Here is a 13,114-nt window from a genome sequence, read left to right on the forward strand (position 1 = left end):
CCACATATTCCTGAAATATCTCTGTTTAGAAGATCGAGGTGACTCAAGTTTTCTGATAGCTACTATTAAATTAACCAAATGGATAACTGTGAAGCTGATGCTTTAAGTTGTATCTAGTTTTTCCACTTTGCACAAACAAGAGAAGCTTATTACCGTTCATTCCCTTTATGCATAAAACACCGTCAGTAGGAAACTAAATGTCAGAGTGTGAGTTTGCCTCATCTGACAGGAAGTCAGCTCTCATCTGTGGGCAGAAGGAGGTCAAAGCTGTTGCTGGTGACAAACAGCAGAACAGAGGATGTGGTTTCAGAGCAGCCTGCAGCTCGCTGTCTGTGCTGAGAAACGACGGAGGTGAAACCTTCCACTTCACCACAACCTCTGGCTCACCGGCTGCACCTGCAGCTCTGCACCAACTCTGAACATCTCTGAGCAAACAGCTGGAAAAAAAATACAGCCTGTGTGTCAACCGAAGCCACTAAATAAACATGTGTGTGACATGTGACAAACAGCAGCTGTTGAAATTTGCATTTGAATGTTTCTATGTTGCAAACAGTTGAAGAGTATAAAGGCAGCTATCTACAATAAAACATATTAAATAAGTTTTATTGTCATCTTCATGTAAATAACTACACATCTAACAACACACAAAGATGCTGTAAAATCGATAAAAATTTGGCAACAATTGTGCAAGAAAGACTATGTTTATAAAATCTGGCATATTATAACATTCAATAACAGCAATTAACTAAGATGTTTTATTTAAATACAAATAAATACAGCTAAACAGTAAAATTTTACAGATACAAAAAAAAGTAACTTTTTTCATTTTTTAACAATTTAAATATAGCAAAAATAGCATCATTGTACAAAGAAAAGATGTAGAAAAATGACTGACCATTTATAAAAGTAAACATTTTTGATGCAGGCGTTTACAGTTTGAGCCTGTTTTTTTTAAATTACTGAGCAAATTATTATTTTTATATTTGAACCAAATCTTAGCCCTTCACTAAATTCTTTGGTCTCAAGTGTTCTTCAGTATCTTATACGTATTTATCTAAACCCCACTGACCCTGTTTTTGTGCCGACTAAGTCAGGTCAACATCTGTGAGGCAGCAACGGAAATGTGCTGCATCTCACATCTGTGAGGAGGATATTTACATCTGCCCCAGCAAACCCTCATCTTTAGCAGGTGACCTTGTACATTTTTATTTTTCAGTCAAAAAAAAAAGAAACAAAAACATCAGTGAATTTAAATATTATTTCCTCATGGGCTCACAGTAAAAGATCATACTGAAGTGATGTAAAAGATTGGCAAAAAAGAGAAATAGATTTTTAATAGATCACAGTTCAAGGTTCAAACCAAGTGAAAAACATGCACACAGATGTTAGAAACTCCCTTAAAAATTTGACATTTTCGTAATGGTGTTTGGTATAAGAGTGGTAAATCAAACAAAAGATGGGCAAAACAACAAAACTGCTTCAAAACAAACTGCACGCTGAAGAGGCGTATTTTCAGGTACAATCCTGTGCTTGAATATTAAACCATCTTTATAACATTTATGTTTTTGGAAATAAATACTTACTAACATTAAAACTAAAACATGAAAAGAAACATTTGGACATTACTGCAAGGGACAGATAACTTTTTCTCTTATATTGGCCGTTTGAAAGCTTCTAAAGAAATAAAAGTTGACGCTTTAATAGTGTAAAAGTTGTGTGAGGTTAAACATCAACAAACTATACATAACTTCTTATCTGCAACAAATGAGCTGCGCTGCACACCTGCAATGCAGATTATTAATAACTGTTACCAACACAGCAACCTCCTAATACTGGTTTCTGAGGAAGGCTGATAACTCAAAATAGAAAACATGGTGATATTTAAGGTAACCATAGAAGTACATTATAATTGTAAATTAAAACACCAAATCAAATCAGCTTTATTATTATCAGACATATTAAAATTGCCAGAGCAGAGCTAAAGTGCTTTACATGTTGTAAGACAGGAAACAACAAAAATATGTGCAAAAAAGCAAAACAGACAACAGGACAAAAAAAAATAACAACAACAACAATAATAATAATAATAATAATAATAATAATAATAATAATAATAATAATAATAATAATAATAATAATAATAATAATAATAATAATAAATTTTAAAACACAGTTAAATAAATGCAAAATATTGAATAATGCAGAACAGAACAGGATAAAAAACCTAGAAAAAATAAATGTAATTTGAAAATAAAATGAAACTAATATAAAATACCCCAAAAAACAAGACAGAAAATCTTATAAAACTAAATTATGAATAAAATACAGGATAAACATTTCCAAAGATGAATTTATAAACAAAATAAAATGAATTTAAACTACAAAAAAGAAACAAAGAACAGAGCATAAACCCTATTAAATCAATGTGTAACGGTAAATAAATATAAAATACTAACAAAAAAATAAGAGAACAGGATAAAAACCTATAAAATCAATTTCTAGAGCTAAATAAAATAAATATAAAATACAAAAAAACAAGGAAAATATGATAAAAATGTATATTTGTAACACAAAATAGAATATATTTAAAGTAGAAAAAACAACAAAAAACAGGATAGAACCCTGTAAAATCAGCTTGTAAATGAAAATAAATATAAAATACTAAAACAAAAAATTACAAAAAAATAAGAATAAAACCTTTCAAAAACATTTTTAAAGCAAAATATAATAAATATAAAGAGAGCAAGAAAAAATCAATTTGTAAAAGAAAATAAATATAAAATAGTGAAATATTAAGAGTAAACAAAAACCAATAAAATGTCAGTGAAGAAGAAAACCAGACTGGAAGGTTTTTTTAGTAAAATAATATTAAACTTCATATGAGCAGATGATGTTTGTTAGAGCTGATTGAACTGCAAATGCAGTAAGAAACACCAGATATGATTATAGTGAATATTTTTCAGCAGTGGGTTAACATACTTTAGCACCTAGAACCACCCACATGTTGAGTTTTGAGCATCTGAATGAGAGTTTTGTTACGTTGAACGACCCCTTGTGGTTCAAACTGAATATCAAGTCCTGTGTAGGATTTATATACAAGAATCAGAGCAAATAAGGGCTTATTTAGAATGTTTTGCTATCATATAATTACATAAAAATGACTTATGATGAAAATAGACAAAATTAGCAACAAGTAGAAGTAAAAAGTCAAACTGCTGGATGGATTTTTTTAAAAAGACAGATTTGACAACTTTAAAACCCTGTAACCACCAGAAGAGATGTCTTTATCTTCACGTTTACATGCTGACTTGAACCCACTGTCCTCATACTCAACATGTTGTGCAAAATGATGTGATGAAAACTCACCTTAGCTGCTCTCAGTGGAGGCTGATCCTGTGAAAACATCAGACTCTGCAGACTTCAGCTGGCCAGTGATGGGGGAGAGCGCCCCCTAGTGGAGAAACCTGCAACACAGCAGCCAGACAGATGTGGAAACTTCAGAACTTTGATTTCTCAGATTTGTGTTCAGAAAAATCTCAGATCCATTTCAGATTTTGTTCAGATTTTAGTTATTTATTTATGTGGGACCCAAAACTAAGTTCTGCTAAACATTTTTGGCAGAATTTAGACAATTTAGAGTTTGTTTTGTTCACATCTTGGAATTTTTCTCTGTGAAGCCATTTTAAGAGTTCAGTATCTCCAGAATTAAAAGCAAGTAAAAGATGAATTGAAGAGCTTCAAAGACAAATCAACTGGTGCAACTTTCAAAATCATATGAGACTCCATAAACTCCTGCAACCATCTGAAAAAGATCCCACAATCACATTTGAGATGTCTGCAGCTATTATTGCGCTGCAAAGCTGAAATACTGATATCTTCAGTCGCTGTTTTGGCTAGTCAGAATAAAATGATATCTGCCATAAAAACTCTGACTAGTCACAGTTTAACTATACCACATGAAAAAGCTGCAAAAACAGTTTAAGGGTGCCAGAAAAAAATACACTGAAAATGGTGTAATGCTGTAATGTTCAAAATTTGTAAAAATAACAGCAAATATCTGTAAAATAATATTTTAGCTGATCTGAATGAAGTGAAACAGTGTTACTTTATGCTCAACCATTTTAAGACAACTACTCTAGTGAAGTAGACTCTACGTACAATTGGAATACTTTTGGTTGCTGATTTTTTACAGTCAAAGTATTGTTTTTATGATCTTAGTAGTCATCGTCTGTAATTTAACTAAATAAAATCTGCCAATTAACAAGCAAAAATTAACAGTCTTTCAAGCTTTAATATTTTGTCTATTTCAAATAATGGTAAATATATGTCAATCTTTTTGTGGCTGATTTAAATAAACGGCTGTAACTGTCCAGCCAAATACTGAGAAAAAAATGGGGGGAAAAAAGACTTTTGATGTTTACATTATTTATAATCCTGTATTTTACTGGGGTTTTGTTTAGTTTTTTTTACAATCAATTAAAAATGAAATTTTTTTCTGTTACATTGCTAGTTAATATTTGCAGTGTAACAAAAAATAGATTGTCTGTTACATTACTGCTAAAACATGATTATCTTTTTTTTTTTCCATTTGTGGCCGGTTTCTTTAAGGTGTATCATGTAAATTAAATTTTTTCTGTGGGTTTACTAAAATCTGTAAAATAACAGAAAACTGTTCCCAAAATAATCACAGTTAAAAAGGATATAAAAACAACAGTAACAATTAGTTTTTAAATGTTAAACAGCTCACCACAGACTCTCCCATATGTGACTCCTCCTCCCTGTTATAACGTCAGACCTCCCATCATGAAGACTCACCGTGATTTTAAGTTCATTTTAATCACAACACAACCATGATCACAGCAGCTCTCATCAAACTCTCTGCAGCTCTCATCTGCATTGGAGGTACTGTACCAATGACACTGACGACTAATAGGAGGAATTTAAATTCATTCTATTAACTTCATGTTGTTGGAGGTTCTGTATCATGATGTGATTTTAAACCCCACAGGTCTAACTGATGGAAGTGATGTAACTCAGACTCCATTTTTGTGGAGTTTCAAGGGTCAATCTGCCACAATCAACTGCAGTCACACTAAGGGTAGTGCTTATTACCAGATGTATTGGTACCAACAGCTGCCAGGGAAAACGATGAAGCAAATTGTTGTCACAACTTCAACCCCTCCACATCAATATGAAAGTGGATTCACTAAGGACAAATTTCCAGCCACTAAGAAAGATGCTCTGACTGGATCTCTGACGGTGGAGAAGCTGCAGCCTGAAGACAGCGGACTTTATTTCTGTTCTGTGAGTCAACACAGTGATACAGGTGACTCAGACAGCTGTACAAATACTGACAAGTGAACTGAAGGGATCAGTGTTTACTGACCTGTAGGGGGAGCTGTAGACCTGTGGAGTCAGTCGAGGTTTTGGGGGAAACGTGGCTCCACAATGATACTGTTTTACTGGTGTGGCAACAGATATTGTTTCTCTGAAGTGACAAAGTAAAAAGACAACTAATTACAATGTAACATAGAACTCAACCTCTTATTTTCATTCACCATGTGTTTAATTCAGGCTGATTCTAACAGAAGTCGTACTGTATTCTACAACAAATGATGGTGGGACTCTTCACCCTGCTAACCCAGAAAATGAAGAAGCAGCTCCAAATATGTAGTGAAAGGTTCGTATTTTAACCCGAAACCATGACATCTTCCTAAAGCTGACCAAATTAAATAAGCTTCTAACATGACAGGCAGGGTGTGGTAATAAATTAAGAACATTCACAAAACTTGCTGAAGGGCTAAGGAGCAAACAATAGGCGACTGGAGAATCTGTCTAAGAGATTATCAACGAAATAAGTCCCAAAAAACAAAAACTCAAAAGGATGCAAAAAGCAAACCAGATATAGATGAGACTGAGATGAGATTTAAAGAACTAAATGTACAAACAAGAACAGGCTAAGGATCATGAGGAAGAATTAAGACAGATAAACATAAGGTAACAAAGAAACTGGCAAAGAAAAAGGGAAATACAAAACTATTTATACACAAAATACTAATTGGACAAACTACACATGAATAAAGCTAGTCAAGGCAGTCAAAAGAGGAGGGAAAACATATAAAGGATAGAATTAAAACTAAAGACATACAAGGACATGAACTGTTTTGAAATAAAGCAGGAAATAAACTAAAAATTGAACCAAAGACACAATTAAAGTCTGTCATTTTCATAAACCTCATACATTAATCATTACAGCTCTAGTACTGATGTCGTGGGAATGATCTTTTTTTCATGTTTTCCCACTAATATTTGCGAAATCGATGTGATTTTTGGCAAACAAGCAGTTTCCCTCATTTTGTGAAGAATATAATTTGTAGGCAGGAGCATCTCTGTAGGACAGCAATGCTTCATTTATAACAGTATGTTGCGACACATTAAAAAAGTAAAATAAGTAAAATAGCAGCTCCTGTAATTGGACAACGCATTTGGATTTCAGTAATATTTTATTTTACTTTTGTTCACATCTATTTATTCAAACTAGAAAGAGAAATTTCCAATAAATATCAAAACAGAAGCAGAACAAAAGCTACGTAAATATACAGTTTAATTAAAAAGACATTTCAAGAGCAAACTGAAACCTGCTCAAATTTTCTGACTTTCTGTCTCCTCCCCTTTAGGTTGAGCCCATATCATGAGTTCAACCAGTCAGTCGATGCAGAAACAAAGAGGAAGATCAAGACGTCATCATGAGGAATTTCAACAGCATCAATCTTCTGCTTTTCTGTTGTTTCTGTAGGTTTCAATTTGAACTGATTATTCGCAGCTTTAAAACCACTTCTGTCATCTTAAGGATTTTTTTCTTTCACAGGTCATTCACTGAGCATCAAAGTCGATCAGGATCCACCATCAATATTAGGAAGTCCTGAAACTCCTGTGAAAATCAGCTGCAACCACTCAGTTAGCACATACAATATGATGTTATGGTACCAGAAGCTGAAGAGTGATTCTGCCCTCAAACTTATTGGATATATGTTATTAAAAAGCCCAACCTATGAGGGTGAATTCCAAAAGTATTTCACTATGAGTGGAGATGGATCATCAAAATCTGAGCTTCAAGTGCTGAAACTAAAGACACAAGACAGCGGTGTTTATTACTGTGCAGCTAGTAGGCACAGTGACTCAGTTACCTTCCCTCCTCTACAAAAACTCCCTCTGAAAATCCACCACCTAAATCCACACTGAAGGAATCCACACCTGCAACTCAGGCAGGAAATCAGCAATGATATCAGCATTAAAACCGTCTCTTCCTGTGATAAACCTCCCAGCAGGATACTGTAGAAACCCACTGATGACAATGTGACGCCCATAATGTCGACCTCTCCTCCTCCTTCACATCCAGACAGCTCAGTTCAGGTTGAAGTCATCATTATATTTTTGTTTTCATTTGACTTCACATCATGATCACACTCTTCATACACTTAGCAGCTCTGTCGTTCTGTTCAACAGGTAATATTACATTATTTCATCTACAACAATTGTTCTAAACCTGTTCTGTCAAATTTATTCTCACCTCTAAAGCTGTTTATTTCTTTTTGTTTTTCAGCACAAATCTCAAAAAACAGAGTTGATCAGTATCCCACTGCCCTGATTAAAACTCCCGGAGGAGAAATACAGATAAAATGCAACCATTCAAACAGTGACTTTAATATGATCCAGTGGTACAAACAGTCTCCAGGAAAAACTGACATGGTTCTACTTGGTTATGCACGATTCTCTTCTCCAGTAGTTGAAGATGAATTCAGAGGCATTTATGATGTGACTGGTAGCGGGAGCAGTCTGTCGTCTTTTCGTATTCTAATGCTGAGGCAGTCTGTGGACAACGCAGTATATTTCTGTGCTGCCAGTAGAGCACAGTGCTGCACAAACCCTCCGTCTTAAACAAAAACCTTCTCTAATGCAGACAGCAACAATCATTCACCTGCTGATAAGAACGTGAACAACAAATAAACCACATGAGAATGACGGATCAGACAGCTGCTTCACTGTGAGAGCTACGTTCTTGTTTCATCCTTCAGGGTGCAGTGTTTCTCTACTGTAGAAACCCACTGACGAGAACGTAACGCCCATAATATCAACCTCTCCTGAACATTCTCTTCCCTGGAAACCAGCTCAAAACTAACTGACACAATGTCAAAAACAGTGACAGTTTGACTACATTTCATTAAAACAGACGATCAAAAGTTTAAACAGCAGTTCAGCTCAACAACCAACATGGCCGTTCATCTAAAAACACTGGGTTAATTTGTCCGTTGCATTGCAACCAGCTACCAAGACATAGCATACAGAAGCTTAGATTACAACAAACAAATATCTACATTTTGTTATTGTACATTTTAGAGTTAATTTAGCATTACATCTCTCTTAATACCACGAGGTATTAATACAGACTAAAACAAATGGGTGGGTCGAACAGTGTTTAGAAGAGGAGGAGGCACAATACCATCACCCACCTTGGGTTTTCTGAACACACAGTGATGAAAACTGTTCTAGAAACAAGCCTGACTTGAAATTTGGTCAGAAAGCAACAAAATGACAACACTCACTGTCTGCTGCATAATCTTGAACATCATGCTGGCTTCAGGTAATATGATGAAAAGTCTCTTGCAATCAGAGATTAAAAGAAAGCAGTGTTTTTTGAATGTAATGGAAAAAGAACATTTTTCTTCCTAGTTCTTTTCAAACTCGCCTTATTGTGATTATACTGAATATCGAGTGTTGTTTATGTTGTGTCTTTTCCACAGGTTTCTCTTTAAGTGATCAAATATACCAGATCGCAGTCAACACTTACAAAAAACCTCGAGAAACAGCCGAAATCAGGTGCTCACACAGTCTCGTGGGCATGGATAGTATCCTCTAGTACAAACAATGAAGAACAATCAGATGCAGCTCCTGGGATACATTTCCAGAGACTGGACTCAACGTAACAATAGAAGGGAGAGCAAATAAAGACCAGAATGGAACTGAGCCTGAGCAGCAGTGCAGTTTATTTCTGTGCTGTTCACTACCACAGTGTTACATTATCAATGATCCTGAATCCAAAAACCTCCTCACCAATGCTTTTAATCTCCCACAGCTCTCAACCTCTTGCACCTGTATTACTTTCTTTGGTAAGGCGGCAGTAAATGTCTGAGTAGAGCTTTATATTGTACCAGTGGCATAAATGACACCGCCCACCTATAGAGAACATGATCATTTCGCAGATAGGAGGGACTTACTCAAAGGAGAGGATGGAAAGAATCAGTACAGCTGCTGATAGACTGAGAACATCTTTCACAGTAGCAGGAAAATTCTTATCAAACTAAATACCATGAACATCGTATTGCTAACCATTGCTTTGTACACTGCGCTGCTTTCAAGTAAGGAAGACATTTTAATCCACGGTCACATTTTTATTTTAAATTTAACACAGTTCTATTCTGATTGGGCTCATCCAGTGATACACACATGCTGTATGTGAATTAGACGTCATATAATCTGTGTTGGTTTCTGTTCTACAGGATCCTCTACCAGTGACCAAGTTTACCAGACTTCAGCTAACATTTACAAAAAAAAAGGAGAAACGGCAAAAATTCACTGTTCTCACAGCATTCTGAATTACAACTCAATCCTCTGGTATAAGCAATTAGAAAACAGGCAGCTACAATTCCTGGGATATGTTTATTACAACAATGCTTATCCGGAGGCTGGAGTGGATGTGAAAATGGAGGGGAATGCAGAAAAAGAGAAGACCTGCACATTAATAGCTGAAGCCCTCAGTCTGGACAGCAGTGCAGTTTACTTCTGTGCTGCTAGTTACCACAGTGCTACATATCACTGATCCTCAGTACGAAAACCTCCTCAGCAGTTTGTTTTTAATCTCTGTATAACATCTCACAGCCTCCTGCAGCAGTGTTGATTCATTCTAATCAACATTGTTTTGCTTTTCCGATAAATGGAAGGTTCCCTTCATGAAGCATAACATTTTCATCTTCTTGAATCTGATGACTGTAAATCGTTATTAATCTTCATGCTACTCTAAATGAGTATTATAGGCAGGATTGTCACATCCTTCAAATTCAAATCACAAAGCTTCAACTTTATTTTACTGCCAAATTATGCTAAAATGATTCATCACTTTGTTGTCAATGACTGAAATAATTGCAAAACAATCACTCCCCTATGACTCTGCTCAAACACTATAAAAGTACTCCACATAACAAGTGGAGTGATTCTATCATACATCGTCAAACCAGAAACCAATTCTGAAGAAGTATAATAATACTGAAAGTCCAACCCTACAAGTTGACAGGATTGGTTCTTTAGATTTCATACATATAAAACTGGAAGTCTGAACCAATTTTGGAGACTATCATTGGTACACTGCAAGGTCAAGGTGGAAATGCTCAGCAATGGTGCTACTTTTGCTCACAATGCGTATAAAAAAAAACACCATTTGGACTTTTTAACAATGTAAAAACTACATTTTTACCACAGAATGCCTTTAATTAAGTCAGCAACATGCTGACAAAAAAAGGCATTATTCATCTAATAATCCAAAAGAAAACTAAGACAAATTCTCTAAATATATATTGCATTACTTAAAGTAAACACAGTTTGTTACAAATAGACTATTTTGTGGGATAAAAATTGGTATTTGTTGTTTTGCTTCCTTGCATAAGAGGGCAGTATATCTTCACTGATGCAGTGGTGTGTGGTGGTAGCTGATTGGTTATAGAGTTTTGAAAGGAAGGAAGCACTAAGACACAAACCCAACTTCAAAGGTTGTGTTTGTATCATTGATGGGGGTTTTCCTTAAATAAGGACGTTGAAATATTCAGCATACCAGCACATACTGTTAAGGAAACAAAATCAAATAGACTGATTCTAAATCCAGTCCAACAACACAACATCATGATCATCTTATTCGGTATAACCCTTCATGCTGTACTGGTTTCAGGTAACAAAATCTAAATTGTCTTTACAAATAATGTATTTACTGTTACTTTACCAACATTGAGAGTACTGTAGCTAATCAAGTTGCAATTTGCTTAGAATTATGAATTTTTGAATTATAAATATTGAAAATGTGTCCTTGTGTAACCAGAGATTCAAGAAAAGTACTTTTACATAATCAGAAAGTAGAAAATTTTCACATTTTATCAACATCAGCATCGTCTGCTGTGCCTCCATTTTTCCCAATGTTTGAAGATACTTTTCACTGAAACTTTTCCAGCAGGTTCTTCTGTGAGTGGCAAAGTCCACCAGACACCAGCTGAAATCTACTACAGACCTGCAGAAAAAGCTCAAATCAGCTGTTCACACAGCATTCAAAGCTACGATCAAATCTCCTGGTACAAGCAGCCAAAGAACGATCAGATGAAGCTGTTGGGATACTTTGTTGTGAACAGTCAATATCTAGAACCTGGAGCAGACGTGAAGATGGACGGGGGTGCAAATCAAAACGAGAACTGCACATTAACAATCAACAGTCTCAGTGTGAGCAGCAGTGCAGTTTACTTCTGTGCTGCTAGTTACCACAGTGCTACATATCACTGATCCTCAATACAAAAACCTCAGAGCCACCATGTTTCCCCCGTTATGCAGATTTATTACCTCCTTTCATTAGGTGGCAGCAGAACTTTACTCTGATTTGATTATCATATTAATAAGCTGAGGATAAAGCAAGACTCCTCCCACCTCGTGATGGTTTCCTGATGGGAGGTTTTAATCAAGAAAAGGAGGTACAACTGCTGATGCTCTGAGAAAACCTTTCATATCAACAATATAGTTATTACCAAACAAAAAAAGACACCATGATCATTCCATTCCTCTTCTTTTATTTTGGCAGTATTCTGGTTTCAGGTACTAATATAAATTTTCATGTATTTTAATACAGTTGTCATCACTATCCATTTCTATTCTTATTTTGTGGGCAGCCAGTATTATACAGTGGCACTATTTTAGTTTTATCTAGATTGTTTAGTTGTTTTATTACATTACTGAATCTAGCAATGCTTGCTCTTTTTACATTTTACCTTATTTTTTGTTTATGTCTCTTCAACAGGTTCTTCTTTCAGTGACCAAATCCGTCAGACTCCGGCTAACATTTACGACAAACCAGGACAAAGAGCCAAAATCTACTGTTCACATACTATCCCTAACTATTATCGAATCCTCTGGTACAAACAGTCAAAAAGACAGCTACAGCTCCTGGGATATATTGACTATACCAATGGAAATCCAGAGGCTGGACTGGATGTGAAGATAGATGGAGATGCAAATCCAGGCCGGAACTGTACATTAACTACTGAAAAACTCGAACTGAGCAGCAGTGCAATTTACTTCTGTGCTGCTAGTCTGCACAGTGCTGCATATCACTGATCCTCAGTACAAAAACCTCCTTATTTCACCATTTTCATGTCAGTTTGCACCTGGAAAAAGCCATTCTAACCAATGTTGGTCTCACAAAGATCAGATAATATAATCCTAATACACAGAAATTAACTTTTGACATGCCACATCGGAGTATAAAAAGCAATCTCAGATGTCTCATTTCAACACCATCAATATAATAAATAAAATTCTCACATACGAATTTCAGTTTTGAGGTTACTCAAAGTAAATTAAAAGCCTCTTCATTCAGTTTGACTTTTATGACGTTTTCTGGTATTCACAAATAATTTATTGCATTTTTTACCATTATTATTTATTTAATTCTACTTATTTTAAATATATTGCACATCTATTTTATGCAGTGTTCTATAATTTTATGGTTTTGGTATTTATACATAATAAATTGTATTTTTTTAATCATCATCATTATTATTATTTATTTAATTCTATTAATTTTAACAACATTGTACATTTATTTTATAGTCTTGTATAATTTCATGGCTTTGGTATTTATACATATTAAACTGCATTTTTTTTTAACTATTCTTATTTCTGCAATTCTATTTTATTTAAACAACATTGTACATTTATTTTATGTAGTATATAATTTTATGGTTCAGGCATTCATACATATTTTACTGTATTTGTTTATCATAATCATTAACATTTAATAAATTTTATT

Source organism: Amphiprion ocellaris, chromosome 20 (assembly GCF_022539595.1).
Source record: "Amphiprion ocellaris isolate individual 3 ecotype Okinawa chromosome 20, ASM2253959v1, whole genome shotgun sequence".
In the NCBI taxonomy this organism is placed as follows: Eukaryota; Metazoa; Chordata; class Actinopteri; family Pomacentridae; genus Amphiprion; species Amphiprion ocellaris.